This window comes from Hylobates moloch, unplaced genomic scaffold (genome assembly GCF_009828535.3).
Source record: "Hylobates moloch isolate HMO894 unplaced genomic scaffold, HMol_V3 SCAFFOLD_1, whole genome shotgun sequence".
NCBI lineage: Eukaryota > Metazoa > Chordata > Mammalia > Primates > Hylobatidae > Hylobates > Hylobates moloch.
In genome coordinates, this window is record NW_026652276.1 from 167,555,730 (window position 1) to 167,581,613 (window position 25,884).

Here is a 25,884-nt window from a genome sequence, read left to right on the forward strand (position 1 = left end):
AGATTCGTCCACTCCCATGGGAAGGGGGGTGAAGCCAGGGAGTCAAGTGGCCTCACTCCCATGCAACCCCACAAGCTAAAACCCACTGGCTTGGAATCCCTGCCAGCCAGCACAGCAAGCCGGAGACTGCCTAAAAAGACTGAGTCCCCAGTGGGGAGGGGCGGCCACCATCACTGCGGCTCCAGTTGACCATATTCCCCCATCACCTGTGCCAGCAAGACTGGGCAGTCTGGACCAAGACCAATTTTCTATAATGAAGCACAGCAGCTGGATCAGTTCATGGTCAGACTGCTTCATTGAGTAGGAACCTGGTCCACTCCTCACTGGGCAGGGCCTCCCTGTGGGAATTTCAGCATCTCAAGCCAGGGGCTTATGGACAGAATTCTGCTATCCCTGAGAGGAGCCCCTAGGAGGAGCGGTGGCTGAGGTATTGTGAATCAGTGGTCTTAGTATTTTCTGCCTGCTGGCTCTAGAGAGTCAGGGCAGTCCAGACTAGGGGGATTCCCCCCAGCACAGCACACCCACTCCACCAAGGGGCAGCCAGACTGCTTATTTAAGCAAGTCCCTGATCCCACTTCTCCTGACTGGGTGACACCTCCCAACAGGAGTCTCCAGACACCTTATACATAAGTTTTCTTGCTGGCATCAGGTTGGTGCCCCTCTGAGACAGAGCTCCCAGAGGAAGGAGTAGGCTGCCATCTTTGCTGGTCTACAGCCTCCACTTGTGATACCTCCAAGAGCACGAAGGACCCAGGTGGATAGGGTCTGGAGTGGACCCCCAGCAAACCTCAGCAGCCATATAAAAGAGGAACCTGATTGCTAAGAGAAAAACAAACACAGAGCAACAACAACAACATCAACAAAAAAGAACTCACAAAAACCCAATGCAAAGGTCAGCAGCCACAAAGATCAAAAGTAGATAAACTCATGAAGATGAGAAAGAATCAACACAAAAATGCTGAAAACTCAAAAAGCCAGAGTGCCTCTTCTCCAAATGATACCAACATGTCTCCAGCAAGGGCACAGAACTGGGCTGAGACTGAGATGGATGATTTGACAGAGGTAGGCTTCAGAAGACATGTAATAATGAACTTTGCTGAGCTAAAGGATTATGTTCTAACTCACTGCAAAGAAGCTAAGAACCATGATAAAATATTGCAGGAGCTGTTAAACAGAATATCCAGTTTAGAGAGGAAAATAAATGATCGAATGAAGCTGAAAAACACAACACAAGAAACTTCACAATGCAAACAAAAGTATCAATAGCTGAATCGACCAAGTGGAATAAAGGATATCAGAGCTTGAAGACTGTCTTGCTGAAATAAAGCAGGCAGACGAGATTAGAGAAAAATGAATGAAAAAGAACCAACAAAACCTCCAAGAACTATGGAACTATATTACAAGACCAAACCTACAACTGATAGGGATACCTGAAAGAGATGAGTAGAATGGAACCAAGTTGGAAAACACACTTCAGGATATCATCCAAGAGAACGTCCCCAACCTAGCCAACAGGCCATTATAAAAATTAAGGAAATCCAGAGAGAACCCCAGTAAGATAATCCATGAGAAGATCAACCCCAAGACACATAAGCATAAGATTCTCCAAGGTCAAAATGAAGGAAAAAATGTTAAGGGCAGCCATAGAGAAAGGCCAGGTCACCAATAAAGGAAAGCCCATCAGACTAACAGCAGACCTCTCAGTGGAAACCCTACAAGAAGAAAGTGGGGGACAATATTCAACATTCTTTAAAAAAGAATTTCCAACTTAGAATTTCGTATCTGGCCAAACTAAGCATTATAAGCAAAGGAGAATTAAAATCTTTTTCAAACAAGCAAATGCTGAGGGAATTCATCACCACTAAGCCTGCCTTGGAAGAGCTCCTGAATATAGCACTAAATATGGAAAGGAAAACCTGTTACCAGCCACTACAAAAACACACTGAGGTACACAGACCAGTGATACTACAAAGCAACTACATAAACAAGTCTGCAAAATAACCAGCTAGCATCATGATGACAGGATCAAATTCACACATAAAAATATTAGCCTTAAATGTAAATAGGCTAAATGCCCCAATTAAAAGATACCGAATGGTAAGCTGGATAAAGAGTCAAGATCCATCAGTGTGCTGTATTCAAGAGCCCCATCTCACATGCAAAGATACACATAGACTCAAAATAAAAGGAAAGAGGAAAATTTACCAAGCAAATACAAAACAGAAAAAAGCAAGGGTTTCAATCCTAGTTTCTGACACAATACACTTTAAACCAACACAGATTTTAAAAAAGACAAAGAAGGGCATTACATAATGGTAAACAAGTCAATTCAACAAGAAGAGCTAATTATCCTAAATATACATGCACCCAATATAGGAGAAGGAAAAAGTTGAATCCCTGAATAGACGAAAAACAAGGTCTGAAATTGAGGCTGTAATAAATAGCCTACCAACCAAAAAAAGCCCAGGACCAGATGGATTTACAGCTGAATTCTACCAGAGATACAAAGAGGGGCTGATATCCTTTCTTCTGAAATTATTCCAAACAATTAAAAAAGTGGGACTCCTCCCTAACTCATTCTGAGGCCAGCATCTTCCTAATACCAAAACCTGTCAGAGACAGAACCAAAAAAGAAAAACTTCATGCCAATATCCCTAATGAACATTGATGCAAAAAGTTTCAGTAAAATACTGGCAAACTGAATACAGCAGCAAATCAAAAAGCTTATACACCACGACCAAGTTGGCTTCATCCCTGGGATGCAAGTCTGGTTCAACATATGCAAATCAATAAATGTAATTCATCACATAAACAGATCTAGAGACAAAACCTACATGATTATCTCAAGAGATGCAGAAAAGGACTTTGGTAAAATTCAACATCCCTTCATGTTAAAAACTCTCAGTAAACTAAGTATTGAAGAAACTCAAAATAGTAAGAGCCATTTATGACAAACCCACAGCCAATATTATACTAAAGGGGCAGAAGCTGGAAGCATTCCCCTTGAAAACCGGCACAAGACAAGGATGCCCTCTCTCACCACTCCTATTCAACATAGTGTTGGAAGTTCTGGCCAGGGCAATCAGGCAAGAGAAAGAAATAAAGGGTATACAAGTAGGAAGGAGGAAGTCAGATTATCTTTGTTTGCAGATGACATGATCCTGTATCTAGAAAACCTTATTGTGTCTGCCCAAAAGCTTCTCAAGCTGATAAGCAACGTCAGCAAAGTCTCAGGATACAAAATCAATGGGCAAAAGTCACAAGCATTCCTATACACCAATAACAAACAAGCAGAGAGCCAAATCATGAATAAATTCCCAATCACGATTGCTACAAAAAGGATAAAATACCTAGGAATAGAGCTAACAAGGGAAGTGAAGGGCCTCTTCAAGGAGAACTACAAACCACTGCTCAAGAAAATCAGAGAGGACACAAACAAATGGAAAAACATTCCATGCTCATGGATAGGAAGAATCAATACTGTGAAAATGGCCATACTGCCCGAAGTAATTTATAGATTCAATTAAACCACCATTGACGTTATTCACTGAATTAGAAGAAACTATTTTAAAATTCATATGGAACCAAAAAAGTGCTCATATAGCCAAGACAATCCTAAGCAAAAAGAACAAAGCTGAAGGCATCACACTATTGAACTTCAAACTATAGTCTGCAATAACCAAAACACCATGGTACAGGTACAATAACAGACACATAAACAAATGGAACAGAATAGAGAACTCAGAAATAAGACCGTACATCTATAACCATCTGACCTTTGACAAACCTTACAAAAACAATCAATGGGGAAAGGATTCCCTATTTAATAAATGGTGCTGGGAGAACTGGCTAGCCATATGCGGAAAATTAAACTGGACCCCTTCCTTACAACTTATACAAAAATTAACTCAAGATAGATTAAAGACTTAAATATAAAGCCCAAAACTATAAAAACCCTAAACGAAAATCCAGGCAATACCATTCGGGACATAGGCATGGGCAAAGATTTCATGATGAAATTGCCAAAAGTAATTGCAACCAAAGCAAAGATTGACAAATGGGGTCTAATTAAACTAAAGAGTTTCTGCAGAGCAAAAGAAACTATCATCAGAGTGAACAGGCAACCTACAAAGTGGGAGAAAATTTTTGCAATCTATCCATCTGACAAAGGTCTAATATCCAGAATCTACAAGAAACTTAGAATTTACAAAAAAGAAACTATTAAAAAGTGGGCAAAGAAAATGAACAGACACTTCTCAAAAGAAGATATTCATGTGGCCCACAAACGTGAAAAAGAGCTCAACAACACTGATCATTAGAGAAATGCAAATCAAAACCACAATGAGATGTCATCTCACCCCAGTCACAATGGCAATTATTAAAAACTCCAGAAACAACAGATGCTGGTGAGGTTGTGGAGAGACAGGAACACTTTTACACTGTTGGTGGGAATGTAAATTAGTTCAACCATTGTAGAAGATGGTGTGACAATTCCTCAAAGATCTAGAACCAGAAATACCATTTGACCCTGCAATCCCATTACTGAGTATATACCCAAAGGAATACAAATCATTGTATTACAAACATACATGCAGCTATGTATGCATGTATGTTCATCACAGCTATTTTTGTCCTTCATTTTGTTGATTTGATGTATCACATTTATTGATTTGTGTACATTAAACCATTGTTGCACCCTTGGGATAAATCCCACTTGATCACACTATCGTGTGTGTGTGTGTGTGTGTGTGTGTGTGTGTGTGTGTATGATGTGCTGTTGAATTCAGTTTGCTAGAATTTTTTTGAGAATCTTCGCATCTGTGTTCATCAGGGATATTGTCCTGTAGTTTGTAGGCCTTGTCTGGTTTTTGTATCAGGGTAATGTTAATCTCAGAATGAGTTAAAAGGAATTCCCCCTTCTTCAATTTCTTGTAATTGTTTGAAGATAATTTAGTATTAGTTCTTCTTTGAAAGTTTGGTAGAATTCAGCAGTGGAGTCATCTGGTTCTGGACTTCTCTTTTTTGGGAGACTTTTTATTACTGATTCAATCTCATTATTCATTATTGGTCTGTTCAGCCTTTCTATTTATTTCTGACTCATTCTTGGGAGGTTGTATGAGTCCAGGAATTTATCCATTTCTTATAGGTTTTCTAGTTTGTTAGTGTGTAGTTGTTCATAATAGTCTCTGGTGATATTTTGTATTTCTATAGTATCAGTTGTAATGTCTCCTTTTTCAATTGTGATTTTATTATATAAAATCAGAAGAGTCTTCTCTCTTTTTTTCTTGGTTAGTAGAGCTAGCAGTTTATCAATTCCATTTATCTTCTCAAAGAACCAACTTTTCATTTCATTGCTCCTTTGTATTTTTTTTAAGTCTCTATTTCATTTATTTCAGTTCTGATATTTATTATTTCTTTTCTTCTACCAATTTGGGGCTTGGTTTGTTCTTGCTTTTTTAGTTTTTTGAGATTCATTATTAGAGTGTGCACTTGAAACTTTTCTACTTTTTTGATGTACACATTTATTGCTAGAAACTTCACTGTTAGCACTGCTTTTGCTGTATTCCATAGGTTTTGGTATGTTATATGTTGCTTTTCATTTGTTTTTGTTTTGTTTTGGTTTGGTTTGGGTTTTGTTTATTTGAGATGGAGTCTCACTCTGTCACCCAGATTGGAGTGCAGTGGTGTGATCTCAGCTCACTGCAACCTTCACCTCCCCAGTTCAAGGGATTCTCCTGCCTCAGCCTTTCAAGTAGCTGGGATTACAGGCACCTAACACCACACCTGGCTAATTTTTGTAATTTTGGTTTCGATGGGGTTTCACCACGTTGGACAGGCTGGTCTCAAACTCCTGACCTCAAGTGATCCACCTGCCTCAGCCCCTCAAAGTGCTGGGGTTACAGGCATGAGCCACTATGCCCAGCCTCATTTATTTCAATACACTGTTTTCATTTCCTCTTTAATTTCTTCCTTGATTCAGTGGTATTCAGGAGCATGTTGTTTAATTTCTATGTATTTGTACAGTTTCCAAAGTTCCTCTTTTTATTAATTTCCAGTTTTAGGCCATTTTGTTCTGAAAAGATACTAGGCAGGGTTTCAATTTTTAAAAATTTGTTCACACTTACTTTGTGTCCAAACATCTGGTCTATCCTGAAGAATATTCCATGTGCTGATGAAAGAAATGTGTATTCTGTAGCTGTTCTACCAAATGTTCTGTAAATGTCTGTTAGGTACATTTAGTCTAATGTACAGTTTAAATCCAATGTTTCTTTGTTAATTTTTTGTCTAGATGTCTGTCTGATGCTGAGAATGGGGAGTTAATGTCCCCAGCTATTGTTGTGTTGGAGTCTATTGCTCCCTTTAGATCTAATAATATTTGCTTTACGTAATATATCAAGTATTCCCATGTTCCTGCTTGTGTTGAGTTTCCAACTGCATAGAATATTTTTTCCACCTTTTGCTTTCAAGACGTGTATCTTTACAACTGAGATGAGTTTCTTGTAAGCAGCATATAGTTGGTTCATGTTTTCTTTTTTTGCTTGTTTTTTTTTCTAATCCATTCAACCAGTCTGCATCTTTCAAGCGGAAAATTTAATCCATTTACATTCAAAGTTATTATTGATATGTGAGGACTTATTCCTGTCATTTTATTGGTTGACTTATGGTTGTTTTACATATCCTTGCTCCTTTCTCTCTTATTGTTCATCATTGTGGTTTGGTAGTATCCTGTAGTGGTAACATTTGAGTTTTTATCTGTATTTGCTTTAACAGTGTTGTTATTTTTAATCTTTTCATGTATTTTCATGATGGTAGTTATTGTTCTTTCCCTTCTAGATATAGAATTCCCTTAAGTATTTCTTGTATGGCTGATCTAGTGGGGATGAATTCCCTGAGCTTTTGCTTGTCTGGGAAAGGCTTTTATTTCTCCTTCATTTATGAAGGATAGCTTTGTGGGCATAATGTCCTTGGCAGCAAGTTTTTTTCTTCTGCACCTTGGATATATCATCCCATTCTCTCCTGGCCTGTAAGGTTTCTGCCGAGATGTCTGTTGTTAGTCTGATGAGGTTCTTTTATGATACTAGACACTGTTCTCTTGCTATTTTTAGAATTTTCTTTTTCTTTGACTTTTAACAGTTTGACTATAATGTGCCATGGAGAAGACTTTGTGAATCCTATCTATTTGGGGATTTTTGAACCTCCTGTATCTGTACATCTAAATCTTTTGCTAAACTTGGGAAATTTCCATCTATTATTTTGTTAAATAGGTTTCCTAACCCTTTAGTTTTCACTTAACCTTCTGGGACACCAAGAATTTGAATATTTGTTTGCTTTATGGTGTTCCATATGTCAGATAGGCTTTGCTCAGTCTTTTTGATTATTTTTATTTTTGTCTGACTGGGTTATTTCAAAAGACCTGTCTTTAAGTTCTGAAATCTTTCTTCTCTTTGATCTAGCCTGTTATTGAAGCTTTTGAATTTTGTATTTCATTCCACCCATTCTTCAGTTCCTGAATATCTGTTTAGTTCTTTTTTACAATATCTAACTCTTTGGTAAATGCCTCATTCATATCCTGGTTTGTTTTTCTAATCATTTTGTATTGCTTTTCAGTATTCTCTTGTATCTTATTGTGCTCCTTTAATATCATTGAATTCATTGTCCTTAATTTCATAAATTTCCTTTTGATTGGGATATGTTGCTGGAGAATTATTGTGTTCCTTTAGAGGTGTTTTATTTTCTTGCTTTTTTATGCTTCCTGTGTCATTACATTGATATCTCCTCATCTGGTGTAATGGTTGTTTCTAATTGTTTTAATTTGCTTTCATAGGGGAGGACTTTTCATGAAGATGTATCTATGAAGTTGGTTGGGTAAGGCACTTTGGTTTTGATTCTGGATGCACGTAGTAGTGTTGTTGCTGTGTGGTTTATTTGGCTGTGAACAGCATCAGTGGTGTCTGTGATTTCCTCAGTGGTTTAGGATGTGGTTGTTAGTGGAGGCTTGTGGTGAAGTTTTGCTCGGACAAGGATACCAGGTAGGCTAGTCTTCAAGCCCCAGGGGTGGCAGTAGTGGGCTGAGTTTGCTTGCCTTAGGCCCCAGAGTGACGTATGCTGGCACTGGTGTTAGCATGTACAGGCCAGCCAACTCGTGGGCCTACAAGTGGCCTGCTTGGGTGCCTGGAATGGCAGCAGTGGGCTGGGCAGATAGGTGGGTTCTCCAGCCCCTGGGTGGTGGGCATGGCATGGGCAATGGAAGGACCAGTGGTGGGAAAACTCTCTGGAAATCAAGCAGTTCACATTGGTGTTGGTTATGAAGGGCTATGCAGGCCAGACCTCAGACCTGCAAGTGGCACATACAGCTGGGTGCCAGCTATAGTGGCAGAGGCAGGTTGAGTGGGCCCAACCTCATATCCTGGGAGGAACGCTGAGGTGCCAGTGGTGGTGAACTGGGTTGGGCAATCCCCAGGCCCCCGGATGGCATGCTTGGGTACTGGAGGTACGGAACTGGGTCAGGCAGACCTGCCTTCAGGACCCCCAGTGGTGCCTGCAGGTGCTAGCTGTTATAAGCAGTGGCAAGGTGATCCCAGGCCACTGACAGGATGGTCAGGAGGGGGCAGCTGTGGCTGCATTGCAGCTCTACAATGGTCAGTGGGAGCAGCCATAGGCAGGTAGCAGGGGGAGCAACAGCGCATACTTCACTTGTGCCTTGCCCTGCAGCAACCCCTAGTGATGGCAGTTGTGGGCAGTGGAATGTCAGTGGGACTCCAAGGATGTACAGATGCTGAGACTGTTGAGTCCCAGGGCAGGACACAGTCTGGTAAAAGTCAGGCTCCCAAAATGCACCATGCTGCAGCTTCTTAGGACTTGGGAGCTTGTGGGACCAAGCATGAGCTCTTTCTCTGGAGTAATGCCTCACAGTCCTCAGGAAGCTCCCTATATGTAGAGGCTCTCCCATGGCTAGAATTGTAGATGTCCATGGCAGGAAAGTGGACCACTAGGGGTCACTCATTTACCCTTTACCCACATTAGGTAGCCTCTCCAGACTCCTAGCCAATGCTAGTTGAACAGGCTGCTTCACTTCCTTCTCCCTTCTTGCTTTCAGTGGCTCCCATCACTTCTCTGTTGAATGTCAGTGAGGCACCAAGGATGTAGAGATGCAGAAACTGTTGAGCCCCAGGGCAAGACACAGTCTGGTAGAAGCTGGGCTCTCAAAATGTGCCATGCTGCAACTGCTTAGGACTTGGGGGTTTGTGGCACCCAGCATGAGCGCTCTCTCTTTCTCTCTCTCTCTCTCTCTTTCAGTGTTCTCATTTAGATAATCTATTCAAAGTGTGATCATCTACTCACTATTTTGGTTCCTCTCCATGGAAGAGGTGAATACCAGATACATCTAATAATCCATCTTGAAGCCCCTCCTCTTTAATCAATGTTTTATTGTTTTCAGTATAGGGATGTTTCATCTCTATGGTTAAATTTTTTCCTAAGTGTTTTAATTTTTGTTATTGCAATGGGATTGGTTTCTTAATTCCTTTCCTGGATAGTTTATTGTTAGTGTATTGGAACACTACTGATTTTTGCACGTTGATTTTTTTGTCCTGCAACTTTATTCACTTATCAGTTCTAACAGTTTTTTAGTGTAGTCTAGGATTTTCTACATATCATGTCATTGGCAAACAATTCCAATCCTTCTTTTCCTATTAGGATGCCATTTATTTATTTTTCTTGCCTAATAGCTCTGACTAGGACTTCCAGTAATATATTGGAAAGATGTAGTGAGAAAGGACATGTTTGTCTTACTCCTGATCTTAGAGGAAAAGCTTTTAACTTTTCACCATTAAGTATGATGTTAACTGCAGGCTTGTCATATATGACCTTTATTGAGGTATATTCCTTCTACGCCTAATTTGTTGAGAATTTTTAGCATGAAAGAGTGTTGAATTTTGTCGAATTCTTTGTCTGCATCTATTGAGATGACCATATAATTTTTGTCCTTTCTTCTGTCTATATGGTGTATCACATTTATTGATTTGTATGTTGAATCATTCTTGAATCCAAAGGATGAATAACATTTGATTATACTAAATGATCCTTTCCAATGTGCTATTGAATTTGGTATGCTTGTATGTTGTTGAAAAATTTTGCATCCATGTTTCTCAGGCATACTGGCCTGTAATTTTCCATTCTTATAGTGTCCTTGTTTGGCTTTGGGATCAGGGTAACACTGGCCTCATAAAATGAGTTTGGAAGTACTCCTTCCACTTCAATTTTGTGAAAGAGTTTTGCAAGGGTTGTTATTCTTTAAATGTTTGGTAGAATTCAGGTGTAAAGCCATTAGGTCCTGGGCTTTTCTTTGATAAGGGCCTTTTTATTATTGATTCAATCTCCTTGCTTGTTATTAGTTATTTAGATTTTCTATTTCTTCATGATTCAGTCTTGATAGGTTATATGTTTCTAGGAATTTGTCCATTTCTTCTAGGTTATCCAATTTGTTGACATATAATTGTTTCTAGTAGTTTCTTGTGATCCTTTGTATTTCTGCGGTATAAGTTGGGATGTCTTCTCTTTCATTTCTGGTTCTATTTATTTGAATCTTCCCTCTTTTTTGTCTAGTTAAGAGTTTGTTGATTTTGTTGATCTTTCCAAAAACCAACTCTTAGTGGTATTAATTTTTTCTATTGCTTTTATAGTCTATATGTCATTTATTTGTGTTCTGATGTTTGTTATTTCTTTCCTTTGCTAACTTTGGGTTTAGTTTTTCTTCTTTTTCTAGTTTCTTGAGGTATAATTTTAGGTTGTTTATTTGTAATCCTTCTTATTTTTTGATATTGGTATTCATTGCTATAATTTCCTTCTTAGAACTGTTTTTGTTGTAGCTTAGAAGTTTTAATAGGTTGTGTTTCCATTTTCATTTGTCTTGAGATCATTTTTATTTCTTTTTCAATTTATTTGACTCACGAATTGTTCTGGAGCTTGTTAATTTCCACATTTTTGTGAATTTTCCAAGATTTCTCTTATTTTCTAGTTTTATACTATTGTTTTTAGAATGATAATTAATATCATTTCAGTCCTGTTAAATTTGTTAAGGCTGGTTTTATGGCCTAACATATGATTTACCCTGGAAAATGTTTCATGTGCACTTGAGAAGAATGTGTATTCTGCTACTGTTGGATGGAATCTGTGTATTTGTCTGGTGGGTCCATTTGTTCTAATGTGCAATGCAAGTCCAGTGTTTTCTTATTGATTTTCGTCTGAATGTTGTGTCCATTGTTGAAAGTGGGATTAGTAAAGTCCACTACTATTATTACATTACAATCTATCTCTCCCTTCAGATCATTTAATTTTTTATTTATATATTTAGGTTCTCCAAATTTGGGCACATATGTATTTATAATTGTTACATCCTCTTGATGAACTAACTCCTTTCTCTATATATTGACCTTCTTTGTCTTATTTTACAGTTTTTGACTTAAATTCTACTTTGTCTGATTTAAGTATAGCTACTCCTGCTATCTTTTGGTTTCCATTTGCATGGAATATCTTTTTACATCCCTTTACCTTCAGTGTATGTGTATCCTTAAGAATGAAGTAAGTCTGTTACATGCAGCATATCATTGTGTCTTTTTTTATCTATTCAGCCACTCTATGTCTTTTGATTGAATAATTTAATTCATTTACATTCAAAGTAATTATTGATAGGTAAAGACTTACCACTCCAATTTTGCAATTTGTTTAAGGTTCTTTTGTAGATCCCTTGTTCCTTTCTTCCTCTCTTGCTGTTTTGCCTTGTGGTTTGATGGTTTTCTGTAGTGGTGTGCTTTGAATCCTATTTATGTTTTGTGCAGGTACTACAGGTTTTTGCTTTGTGGTTATAATAAGGCTTATATAACAATTCTTACATTTATAATAGGCTTTTACAGAGTGGTAACAACTTAACCCTGATTATATTTTAAAACTATACATTTTTACTCCCCCTCCCCTACATTTCATGATTTTGGTGTCAAAATTTACATTTTTTCTGGTAACTTACATCTCTTAACAAACTATTGTAGTCACAGCTCTTTTTGATAGTTTTGCCTTTTAACCCATATACTAGAGATAAAATTACGTTACACACCACTGTTAAAATACTAGAGTGTTCTGAATATGACTACATATTACTTACACCATTGGGTTTTGTAATTTCATATTTTTTTTATTAGTTAGCAGCCTTTATTTCAGCTTAAAGAACTCCCTGTAGCAGGCCTTGTGATAAGCTCCCTTAGCTTTTGTTTGTCTGGGAAAGTTTTTATTTCTTCCTCATTTTTGAAGAATAGCTTTGCTAGGTGATGTTTTCTTAGCTGGCAATATTTTTTCTTCAGCACTTTTAATATATCATCCCATTCTTTCCTGGCCTGCAAAGTTTCTGCTAAGAAACCTGCTGATAGCTGCATTGGGACTCCCTCTTATGTGATGAGTCTCCTTTCTCTCACTGCTTTCAGAATTCTTTTTTTGTCTTTTTCTTTTTGGTCTTTGATTTTTAATTATCTGGTTAGGATGTAACTTGGTGAACTCCTCTTTGGGTTGAATTTTATTGGAGTTCTCTGGGCTTCTGGTACCTGGATGTTGGCATCCTTCCCCGGATTTGGGAAGTTTTCAGTTATTATTTCTTAAAATATGCTTCCTGGCCTTCTTTCTCTTCACCTTCTGGTATTTTTGTTATGCAAAAGTCAGTTCTCTTGATAGTACCCCACACCACAATTCCTGTAGACTTTCTTCATTCTTTCTAATTTATTTCTTTATGATTCTCTTACTATAAAATTTAAAATGTTCTCTCTTTGAGCTCACTGATTCTTTCTTCTGCTTGATTGAGTCTGCTGTTGAAGCCTTCTATTGAATTATTCTATTAAGCAATTGTCTTTTTCATTTCTATGTTTTCTATTTGGTTTTTGTTTATTTGTTCTTATTTTTGTGAAACTTTTCATTTTTTTCATGTATTGGCTTCCAAATTTTATTTAATTTTCTATCCTTATTTTTTTAAACAGGTCACTGAACTTCTTTAAGAGATTTATTCTGAATTCTTTCTCATTTTATAGACCTCTGTTTCTTTAGGGTCCATTGCCTTTGCTGTGAGGTTGGGTGGTACTACAGTTGGGGGCTGCTGTCCAGTGAGACCATTCACTGGACTCTGCAGTCTGGCTGACCTATTGGCCAGGCACTGATTACCTCTAATCCAGCAGAGTCACAGACTGTATTCCCTGGCTGTGCAGTACTACTATTTGGATTCTAGAGTTGGACAAGTCTGTGGACTGGGCTTTAAGCTTAGGCAGAGTCATTGCTTGGAATTTTCAAGACTAGAGGCTATGCTCCATAGGAATACATAGTTGAGGCTTGCCTCCTTGCCTGGGCAGAGTCTTGCGTGGGCTCTGCGACTAGGCTGAGTCACTGTTTCAACTCCCAGGTTGGGCAGGGCCAGCCCCTATGCTGTATAAAAAAAAAAAAAAACAGTGGCAGGCATTTCCCTGCTAGAGCACAATCTTGAGGTAAGCTCTGAGGTAGGGCCAAGTCACTGTTTGGGCTCCCAGGTCAGGCAGGTCCAGCCCCTATGGTCTGCAGAAATACACGGTGGCATACATTTCCCTGCCTGGGTGGACCATTGTGGTACGCTGTGAGGTTGGTTGGAGTGGCTGGCTAGGGACTCAAGCCAGGTAGAACTTCCCACTGTATTTCTGGGAGCAATCAGCTCAGCTTTGTGGGTAGGCTATAACATTGGCCTGGTATCTTTGATCAGGTGCCACCATTGTCAGGAATACACAGCTACCACCAAGATCTGTATAGTGGTCACTATGAATCCTTCCCCCTTTTTTTTGTTTTTACCTGACTCCAAACACTCTAGTCCCACCATTACCCATAGTATTCCCCATAAGGCAAGACAGGATTGGGTGTCCCATGATGCTGGGGAAGCTGGATGTCCAACCAGGCTCACTTTTCCTATTATAGAAACCATAGACCTGGGGAATTTCCTCCGTGTGGGACTGTGCTGACATGGTTAAAGTGAGACAGTTCCTCTTACCCTTCTAATATAGTTTTTCATTTCTGTGGTCCATGTAGGTATCTCAGTCTCATTTCCAAGTTTTGCAGTTTTCACAAAGGTGTTCTTGTCTGAATAGTTGCTAGTTGGACTTTCTGTGTGGTGGACTGAAGCCTAAGACCTCCTATTCTGCCATCTTGCTGATATTACTCCCATCCAAGTCTTTATATAAAGCCCAAACATTTCCAATTTTTTCTCCTATAGCCTCCTAACCTCAAGTTGAATTCAACATAACAAATCTAATATAACCAAAGCTTTGAACCATTCTTTGGGAGATTTGAAAGACTAGAAAACGAACCAGACCACGCTGAATTTTTTAACAGAGTCATCACACAAGCTAATGGCAAAAATGACGTCTCAAGGGGCTTCAACTTCTGAATTGCAGCTGTATATCTGCAAGCTAAACATGGTTTCTACATTCACTTACCATAAATATTGTTGTCCCCATAGTAATTATTACACGCCTACTATATGCCACGTACTGTGCTAGATGATAAAGACATAATGACTAATGCAAGGTCTCTGTTTCTGAAGAATTTCCAGATTAAAGGGAAGCAAATAATCACACTAAAGTAATAGATAAAAATGCTATACAGTGGTCTGGACTAAGTGCTGTGGGAACAGAAGGAAACAGCTGACTGTATGAGTAAAGCTGAGAAAGCTTCCTGTGAAGGTGACCTTTCAGCTGGGTCTTGGAGAATGGATAGAAAATGCCTGTAATGTCCTCTAGAAATTTTTCAACACATGCAAAATTTTTGTTATGCTATTAATCTAGTGTTTTATATGCCCTTATCTGAAAACAAAGCAGAATCAAGTAAATACCAAAAAGGCACTAAATTTGCTATAAAGCTATTTAGAAAATAATGGACATGAGTATGCAATGTGAGAAATTTATGGGCATTCTTTATGCTGCATTTTTGACAAAAAAAAGATAATTAAGAAAATATTATATTGTTGACCCTAATTGATCTAGCAATAGTTATAATCTTTCTGTTATATGTTGCTCTATCAAACAACAGACTCATTTCTTCATAAAGGTTGGGCTAAGCTATAAAATTATTTAATTATAGAGATATAAATTGTCCCCAATATATAGTTTGTGAATGTTGATGTTAGGCCTGGCTGAGTTTAATCACTCCTGGCTTAAAATTTTTCTTTTTTTTAAATGGTTTGGAAAGAGTTCCCACAACTTCCTTTGGTAATCTGTCTTTTGTCATCCATGATCTTAGATGTCATCTGTTAAGCGAAGCAAAGTGGTATTTTAATGTGCAATTACTAGTAAAAACAAACTGGAAACCCAGAAGACTAGGGTGGGATTTCTTAAAAGCTTGAATTCCTCTGAAACAGCAGCTTATCAGCAAATGGCCTGTGAACCAGCTTTGGGTCCCACATATTTTACTCCATCTCTGAATGAGCAAAGAGCTTTTATCTCAGCATGATTTATCAAGTGATTACAAAGACACTTTATTACTTGATTTCCAGGCTGACCATAACCTGCTGTGATAAATTGAAACTTCTTCTGTCAGTTTAGTGGGAAATGGACAGAACCAAAATAACAGGAATAAAATTTCTATTTCAGGAATAAACAAGACATTCACAGAAGATAGCTTTCTACCCTTCTATCCTTGGACTTTATTGCTAGTCTTTTAGGAATTGACAAACACATTTTCCTACCTTCTACACCTGCTTACACACCAAATTAGCCAAATAGATTTATTGCTTATATTTGTGGGTTCTCTGTGCTTTTGTAGAACTAACAGTGTTATATTATTTTGTTAAAATTACATTCACTGTTCAAGAAATACTACTTTAATTTCAATTTCTCTCTATTGAGTTTCTTGATATTTAATTCTTGCTTTAATTCCTTTAAATTAGACGTTCCAATCTCCCCTCCCCCAACAGGATTGGCTTTGGTATGCTAAAAACAAAACAAAACAAAAAACAAAAAACACCGCATATCATTAAATGCAGGATGAACTTTGAAGGTATCCAGAGGTACTTGCAAATGCTTTTTCCAGTGTAATTTGGCCACAAAAGAGGAGCAGAACCATACTGAGCTTAAATTAGTACTGAAAGTTTCCAGATCTTCTACTAGTTGCTTAGTTATCACCAGTTCACTGGACTCTCAGAGTGGCATAAAATAATTATTTTACTGGAACCAACTAAGTCACTGGTTTTATGTAAGCACTTTCCAAAGAGGCACAAAGTCAAAATCTTATTTCTTCTCATATGAAAGGTTAATTACATATGAAAGCCCAGGAATTGAGCAGAGATTTAGGATGGTGGCCCATGATAACTGATATTAGGGATTAGCAGGCCTCTGGCCCCTACTGCCTCCAACATTTGCCAGCTCTAGCCTAACCACTTCCTGGGAGCCTTTTTGCCAAGAGTCTTGAAACCAGAGCCTTCCCCTGGGTCCCAGAGCATTTCCCAAAATAAATCCAGACCAAGAAATGAGTTCATCCTGGCCAACTCCTTCTAGAGAGGATAGAGGTAAACTCTTTCCTCCAAGTTTATGGTTCCTTAGAAGTGTGATAAATCCATACTTTGGTAACTCTTTTTCAAAGAGAGTTCACCTGGGGCTGCTACTATTTCCAAAGCCTGTGAAAAGTTCAGAGTCTTATGATGTCATCAAACCTGAGAAACACGCCAATACAAGTCAGGTGGATCCTTATTGTGTAGTCTAAATGCAGTTCCATCTATCACTCATTATTTTGGCAAATTTACAGGTAGCCAATCCCACTATGCAGAGGTGAAATTGAGCTTCAGCAGATCATGCTGGCTATAAGAAGCCCATCAGAGAGCAGCACAGCCGTGTAGCCAAGGGCTAGAGCTCTGGACCCAACTTTATGAACCTGGGCATGACATAACCTCTCTGTGCCTCAGTACCTTCATCCATAAAATGGGGATCATAATAGTACTTATTTCACAGGTGGTTTTGAAGAATGAATGTGTTAATACCTGTAAAGTGCTTAGAATGCTGCCTGAAACATTGTCAATGCCACACAAATATTTGCTACTGTTATTTTTGAGCATAGCCAACAGACTGGGGCATCTAAAACTTTCTGCAAGGGCCAGACATGATGGCTTATGCCTGTAATCCCAGGACTTTGGGAGGCTGAGGCAGGAGAATTGCTTGAGACCAGGAGTTCAGGACCAGCCTAGGCAACATAGAGAGACCCCCCAGACTCTACAGAAAAACGAAAACAAAAACCCCTCTGTATGATATAATTAAAAACAAATAAAATTGCACCTGAATAGGCTTCGGCTTTGATTGGATTTCCTTAGGTATCTCGCTGTAATATTACAGCATATCACTACACATTTCACATTTGGTTATTGTTCAAAAGCAACTATTTGAACACTTCTCAAACTGGTCTTAACAGAAGATTATTCCAGCAAAGATTTTTTCCCCTGGCCTAATTGGCTTTTTTTGTTTTTTTTGGTTTTTTTTTTGACAGATTCTCATTCTGTCGCCCAGGTTGGAGTGCAGTGGCATGACCTCAGCTCACTGCAACCTCCACTCTCTCGGTTCAAGCGATTCTCCTGCCTTGGCTTCCTGAGTAGCTAGGATTACAGGCACGTGCCACCATGCCCAGCTACTTTTTGTATTTTTAGTAGAGATGGGGTTTCACCATGTTGGCCATGCTGGTCTCAAACTCCTGACCTCAGGTGAATCTGCCCAGCCTCAGCCTCCCAAAGTGCTGGGATTACAGGCATGAGTCGCCACGCCCTGTCTTAATTGGTTTCTTGACTCCAGGACTTACAGAGTTTTGAGCAAGAGGCAAAAATCTGAGATTTATCAGCAAATAGATAAATAAGTCCTTAACTCCAAGACTTATCTAATTACTGATAAATCTCAGATTTTTACCTCTTGCTCAAAACTCCCTTATGGCCTTCAGGCCTGTTTACCCTACTACTCACCTTCCACCTACACATCTCACAGTTTCCTCAAACTCAACATGTTCATAACGTTACTCATCTTCTTCTCCCCAAACCTGTGTTTTCTATCTCAGGAAATGCACCATCATCCATTCACCCAATGCTGAAACCTAAGGGACAGTAGCTCGTCTTTTTATTTTACCTTCCACAATGCCCAGAGCCAAAATCCCAATTTTCCTCAAGATCAGTCAAATTTACTTTCTAAACATCTCTAAAAACCTACCATTTTCTCTTTTCCTGGGCTAGTCTCTGCTCTTGTGCAAGACACCATCATCTTTTGCCTGTATAACTAGAACTCCAGGCTTGCCCCGTTGGTATTTTCTCCACTCTGCAGAGGGATCTTTCTAAAACTCAAATCCGATTACAACATCCGCAGGCCTAAAACCCTCCAGTGGCTTCTGCTACCCCAACTCTTCATCATGACAGCAAGGTCCTCCATGATCTGGTGCCTGCCAGGTTCTGCAGATGGTGCTTTCACACCTCTATATCCAACAACTCTCAGGGTCATAAAGAAGCCACACTCCCTTAGAACATATTACTCGCTTGTCTGAAACACTTCTCCCCACCACACACATATACCATTTACCTTACACACACTTTTGCCTTGCTCATTTTTTTCTCCTACTTCAGGTCTCAGCTTAGAAATCTCTTCCTCTGGGAAGTTTTCCCAGATGCCTAACCTTAATAATACCGGGTTAGAAGCACCTTCTTTGTTTTTTGTTTTTTGTTTTTTTTTATTTTTAGTAGAGATAGGGTTCTGCCATGTTGCCCGGACTGGTCTCAAACTCCTGGGCTCAAGCGATCCACCCACCTCGCCCTCCCAAAGTGCTGGGATTATAGGCATGAGCCACCACACCCGGCCTCCTTTTTTTTTTTTTTTTTTTTTTTTTTGCGGGGGAAATAAATCTTTTCTTTCTCTTTTTCTCTTTTTGGAATAAATCTTTTCTTCTCTTTTTCTCTCTTTTTTTTCTTTGAGATGGAGTTTTGCTGTTGTTGCCAAGGCTGGAGTGCAATGGCACGATCTCGGCTCACCACGACCTCCACCTCCCAGGTTCAAGAGATTCTCCCGCCTCAGCCTCCCGAGTAGCTGGGATTACAGGCATGTGCCACCACGCCCAGCTAATTTTGTTTTTTTTTTGTTTTTTTTTGTTTTTTTAGTAGAGACAGGGTTTCTCCGTGTTGGTCAGGCTGGTCTTGAACTCCCGACCGCAGGTGATCCACCCATCTCAGCCTCCCAAAGTCTGGGATTACAGGTGTGAGCCACTGCATCCGGCCCTCTTTTTCTCACACATGCCGTCTTTCCTCAACATAAAATTTCCCCCACAAAACAATAATTGTTTAATTGTCTGCCTCTTCCACCAAATAGTAAGCTCATTAATACATGAACTGTGCTCTTAAATTAACCATTATCTCCCTTGAGCCTATCACTTGGCAAGCTCATAAAAGGCACCCAACAGTATTTTGAATAAATGAATTAATGTATATGATGATTGCCTTAGATTTTAAGTATTCTTAATTAGTGGATATATCTATTGACTCCCGAGAGGAAAGAGCATACTCAAAATAGGATAATTCAAGGATAGTTGACTTACAAAGAGATTATATACAAATGTGGGGTGTAAGAGAACTACTAATAATGGGATAGTAACTTAAACTGTTATCACCCTTAGGCTGGAAATATTTACAGGAAAAGGAAGGATAAAGAGTCAGGTAGAGTCAGCCACTTCAGAGGAACATTGACCTTTGGTTAAAAGACACAGCCAGCTCAAGACCACTATATCAGTCAAGGCTCAAACAGAGAAACAGAACTAATAAGTAAGAGCTATATATTGCGAGATTTGTTGCAAATAATTGGCTTATGTGATTGTGGGGGTTGACAAAGCAAGTCCAAAATCTGTATGGCAGGCCATTGTAAAAAGGGCAGACTAGAACACTCAGGCACAGGGTGAAGCAACAGTCCATAGACAGAATTAGTTCTTCTTCTTGGAAGCTTCAGTTATCTCTTAGGGCCTTTCAACCAATTGAGTCAGACCCACCAGATTCAGATAATCTCTCTCCCTTGCTTACAGTCAATTGGTTATGGACTTTAATCACATCTACTAAATACTTTCACAGCAATACCTAGATTTGTGTTTAACTGAATAACTGGGGACTACTGTCTAGCCATGTTGACACATAAAAATTAACCATCTCTGATATCTTGAAAAGAGGGATCCAGGGAATACACATCCTGACCTCACTCTTCTTCCTCTTTGCTTCCCTCTTATCCACTTCCAGGGCTCTCCATCAGCTGAGCCTAACCAGTTGTTAGAAGGTGGAGAATTCACTGATGGAGTCCTTACAGGTTACTGGATTCCACAGATTGCCTGGAGTGTGGGGGAGGAAGCTAGAACCAAGCTCCAGACCACAGTCTGTGGGTTGGGGGGCAGAACCCTCAAAAAGGTGAATCCCTACAGTATGAGGATTCATACTGTGCCATTTTGAAGAAAGAAGCCCTTAAGGAGGAGAGAAGCCCCAAAATTAGAAAGGAAGGTTAGAAACAGGGGTGTGTTCACCAATGCCTCCCCTATACAAAGTTTGTCTTTCATGTGTGTGTGCTTTTCTTTTGGGCATGGGAACAGATCCATGCAGGGTAGACTTTCAAATGTTGCCCCACTAAGTCAGAAATCTCATTAATCACACCAAAAGTTCCTGGTCATTTGGATTCACCTCTATGCGCATGTGTGGTGTGGCATGTGGCATGCAGAGCCAGAGCAGTATCTAGGGATGTGGCATGGCCCACATCCTCCTTCCTGTGGATATCCACATGGGGAAGCTGCAGCCTAGTGAATCAGGGCCAGCCAGTCACAAAGTGGGAGAAATGGCCATCAGTTAGACAACTCAGGTACTGTGGGGTAAGTTCACCTGTCAGGCTTTCCCAAGTGCAAAACAATAGAGTGACACTGGAAACAGGTAGAGTGTCTCCTGGGTGGTATCTATTTTTCATCGTTAAGAGTTCAGACTCTGGAGTTACACTGTTAAGGTCAAAATCCCTGCTTCAACGCTTGCAGGCTGCAGAATCTTAGACAAGTTTCTTAACCTATAAACACAGAATTGGGGTTAGTGGGAGACTAAATGAATTAATAAAGATTTCACAACAGTACCTAGCATAAATGTCCAATCAATGCTGTCAAGCTAATATTATTATTATCGAAAGCAAACTGATGTTTTCAATTTCCTAAATACAATAAACAGCAAGCAGGGCCAAATCCAGTCTGTCACCTGTTTTGTAAATAAAGTTTTACTGGAACATAGGCACATCCAACCACTTACATATTGTCTGTGGCTGCTTTCACTCTGCAGAGTTGAACAGCTGCCGCAAAGACAGTATGACCCACAAAAATTAAAATACATACTCCCTTAATAGAGAAAGTGTACTGACCCTTAATTTAGAAAATGGAAGTGATAATTTGAAAGATATTAAATAAAACAGCTTTATATTCACAAGAATAGATGTCTAATCACAATGAGTAAAACTTGATTTTTACCAAAGAAATCTTGTCACTTATTACCAGTATTCAGAAACAAATGTATTTTCATTCATAGTCCTTTACCTGCCTTTATTTATTTATTGCCTTGACTAAAAAGTCTGGATTGACTTGACTAAGAAGATTTCAAAGCTGGATTTTAAAGATGAAGAGTCAGAAAATACCCTTTCCTTAAGTTGCATATGCATAACTTTGATCCCACTCTGCCTATGGCAAATTAGTTCAATAGGTTAGAGAAGGGTGCAACTAAAGCCAAAGTCAACACTCTGACCCCTGACTGGTTTTGTTCTGTATCATGACCTTGAATACAGACCAACAGCTAATTCCAGTCAGCTCTTCCACCAAGGGATGCAGGTGCTCACAGTGATATCCCAAGGGAGACTTCGAGCTCTTCAGAACTGATCATCACTACAGGTATAATCATTCGAGAAACATATACTTACATGGTGGTTCAGAAACATCCTGTTAACTTATGATAGATGACTTATTTTCATGGAACGCACTACAACGTGTAATCACGGAACATGGTTTGACCAAATGGGAGTTCAACTGATAGGTGGGGTCAGTTAGAGATAGGAGAATTATTAAGCTATTTAAAACTTCTCACTAATCTTCTATCCTTCATTACAATGTTTCTCCTACCTTCCCCTAGTTGACTGATTACTACATGTTCTGACCTTGACTTGACAAGTCTGCCTTGTTTTCTAAGTCCTGACTTAAACATGGCAACCTGCGTCTGATCTCCATGCCTACATTATACCCTCCATGCTTTTATACAAATTGGTAACTTGACCCTAAATCTCTGTTACTTGATGAGTACCTCCCACACACATAAAGCATCCTCCAGTGAAAAGAGCCTATGGCATAAATGGGATCCAATATGAAGAAGGTCAGATATTAAATATTATATTTCCTGACTTCATATTGTAGTCAGTACCATATTTATGATTAATCTGTAATAAAATCTTAACATGAATTACATTTATAAAATGTGGACATTTGGGGAAATTCTTTATTTCTAAAACACAATGTCCTGTCTCTTAGCCAAGCACACTTATTTCACAGAGCTGGTATGCAATTAATGTATTTGGAACACATGACTGATTAAAAATAGCAGCACTGTTCAGTTCTAACTTTGTTCTTTTGCCAATTTTGAAGGTTCATGAGAGCAAAGGATTGAACGATCATAGTAACTAGATAAAACCAATGCTTACGTATGTTTATCTGCTTTGTCTCATTGAACATGCCCACATCTACATATGTAATTCAAATCAGGTACTGCTATAGGCATACATTCTCAGTTCAGTAGATCATTTATGACACTTAACATCATCACTTAAGATTTTTTATTAATAACATACTTGACATATTAGGTTACTTTATCAAATGTGCTTATTTTAATAGAACTTGACTTGATAATAACAATAAAGCATAATCCAGAGAGTTGGTCAACAAAGTGAACCTTTATTTTTTATGCTTACTATAACTTAAACCTTATCCTTCCCAAAATTCCTTTTGAATTTTATTCTCTAGGACAGGTTTCTTTCCAGGAAAAAAAAAATCGTGATCTGTTAAATTTTATTTATTTTATTTGTTTGGGTTGTTTGCCTAATCTTATAAGCTATTTCTGCCTTGCCAATTCCCCAAACCAAATGTAACAAAATATTTATCTCCTTTGCTTCTAAGCTCCTATAATAGTTAAATTAAATAACTGTATTGATCGATTTAATTACAAATTTGTTGGGGACTTCATACTTGACCAAATATGGTTCAACTATCTGTAGTCAGCTCCCAGTTATTCTCTATGCCTACATTCTTTGGCTGAACTGATGATGAAACCTCCTGATTCAGAAAAAAATATGCTTCACTTTGCCTCCAACCAACTCTAGACCTCCATAATACCAGTTATTCTCTCCTCTGTTTAAATTCTCCCTCTTCACTCTCTCCTCTCAAGCTATAAACAGGCTTAAGTTTCTCTGATTCTAAAAGTTTTTAAATGAATACATAAAATTAAAATAAAAAGTGAACCTTATTTTCTCTATGCACTCTCTCTCAACCTACATCCGATTCTCAAACTTGTTAACCGGCACGCATCTTAAAAGCGTAGTCTATGGAGATTATCTCTACTGTCTACTTCAGGGAATTCTTTACTTCTGATTTCTTCTCCACCATTCTGCAGAAATTATTTTGGTACTATGCCTAGTTTATCTTCCTATGGTATTTGACTCGACTGAATATTCCCCAATGTTGGGGATGAGGCATTTCCATTTTTTTCTGGCTATGTGCTTTCATGTGGAACAAGGATCCCTAAAGTAGCACTTTCTTTGCCCTCCACAGGGAAAGAATAAATTTTCTGATTAGTTTGAGAGAAGGAGCAGAGCTTTGCTTCTCAGCCTCTTCCTTACAGAGAAGATGCATTCTTCCTTGCCTCTGCTTGCTATAAGGCGACTTGTGGCAAATATATCAGAGACCACCCTTATAAAACTGTCTTGTTTTGTTTGCAAACCAGCTTAACTAACAAACGTAAAGGTATATGCTTTAATCTTTATTAATATATAACAGAAATTGGTTTAGGGGTAGGAAGGTTCTTTAGAGTAATGCATTTTTATCTTTATTTTTTTACTTTTAAAAACATTATCAGTTTGGGAGGCCAAGGTGGGTGGACCACTTGAGGTCAGGAGTTTGAGACCACCCTGGCCAACATGGTGAAACCCCGTCTCTGCTAAAAATACAAAAATTAGCTGGGCCTGGTGATGCACACCTGTAGTCACAGCTACTCAGGAGGCTGAGGCAGGAGAATTGCTTGAACCTCAGAGTTGGAGGTTGCAGTAAGCCGAGATCGCGCCACTGCACTCCAGCCTGGGCAACAGAGCAAGACTCCAACTTGAAAAGAAAAAAAAACATTGTTAGTTTTAATTAAAAAATCATAGTTGTATACATTTATAAAGTACAGTGTAATGTTTTGATACATGTATACAAAGTGGAATGATTAAGTCAAGCTAATTAAGATATTAATCACCTCACCATTTTTTGTGGCAAGACATTTGAAATTTACTCTCCCATTTGTTTGAAAATATACTATACATTATTATTGCCTATAGTCACCCTGCTCTACAATAGACCTCAACATTTATTTTTCTTGTCTAATTGAAACTTGTATCCTTTGATTAACAAATCCTCATTCTTCTCCTCTTCCCTCGTGATATGGTTTGGCTGTGTCTCCACCCAAATCTCATCTTGAATTGTAACTCCCACAATTCCCACACATCATGGGAGGAAGCCCGTGGGAGTTGACTGAATTATGGGGGCGGGTCTTTCCTGTGCTGTTCTCGTGATAGTGAATGAGTCTCACAGGTTTTAAAAAGGGGAGTTTCCCTGCACAAACTCTCTTCTCTTGTCTGTCACCACATGAGACATGACTTTCACCTTCTACCATGGTTGTGAGGCCTCCCCAGCCACGTAAAACTGTAAATCTGATAAACCTCTTTCTTTTGGCAATTTCCCAGTCTCTGGTATGTCTTTATCAGCAGCATGAAAATGGACTAATTCAGTATAGGGTCAAAAAATTATAAAGTGGATTTGAACCTCCTAGAGACTCTTTAATGGTTTTTGACAAAATATCTGATAGTGGAAGGCAACTCAGATGGAGGTGAGGAAGGGAACTGGAGCAAAGGTGACTTGCTATGTTTTAGCAAAGAGACTGGCAGCATTTTGCCCCTGCCCTAGAGATTTGTGGAACTTTGAACTTGAGAGAGATGATTTAGGATATCTGGTGGAAGAAATTTCTAAGCAGCATAGCATTCAAAATGTGACTTGGGTGCTGTTAAAGGCATTCAGCTTTAGAAGGGAAACAGAGCATAAAAGTTTGGAAAATTTGCAGCCTGACAATGTGATAAAAAATAAAATAACTTTTTCTGAGGTGAAATTCAAGCTGGCTGCAAAAATTTGCACAAGTAACAAGGAGCCAAATGTTAATCCCCAAGACAATGGGAAAATGTCTTCAGGACATGTCAGAGGTCTCCAAGGCAGCCCCTCCCATCACAGGCCCAGAGGCCTAGGAGGAAAACATGGTTTTGTGGGCCAGGCCCAGGGTTCCCGTACTATGTGCAGCCTAGGGACTCAGTGCCCTGCATCCTAGCCTGTCTAGCCATGGCTGAAAGGGGCCAACATAGAGCTCAGGCCATGGCTTAAGAGGGTGCAAGCCCAAAACCTTGGCAGCTTCCATGTGGTGTTGAGCCTGTGAGTGCACAGAAGTCAAGAATTTGGGTTTGGGAACCTCCAATAGATTGCAGAAGATGTATGGCAATGCCTGGATGCCCAAGCAGAAGTTTGCTGCAGGGGCGGGGATCTCGT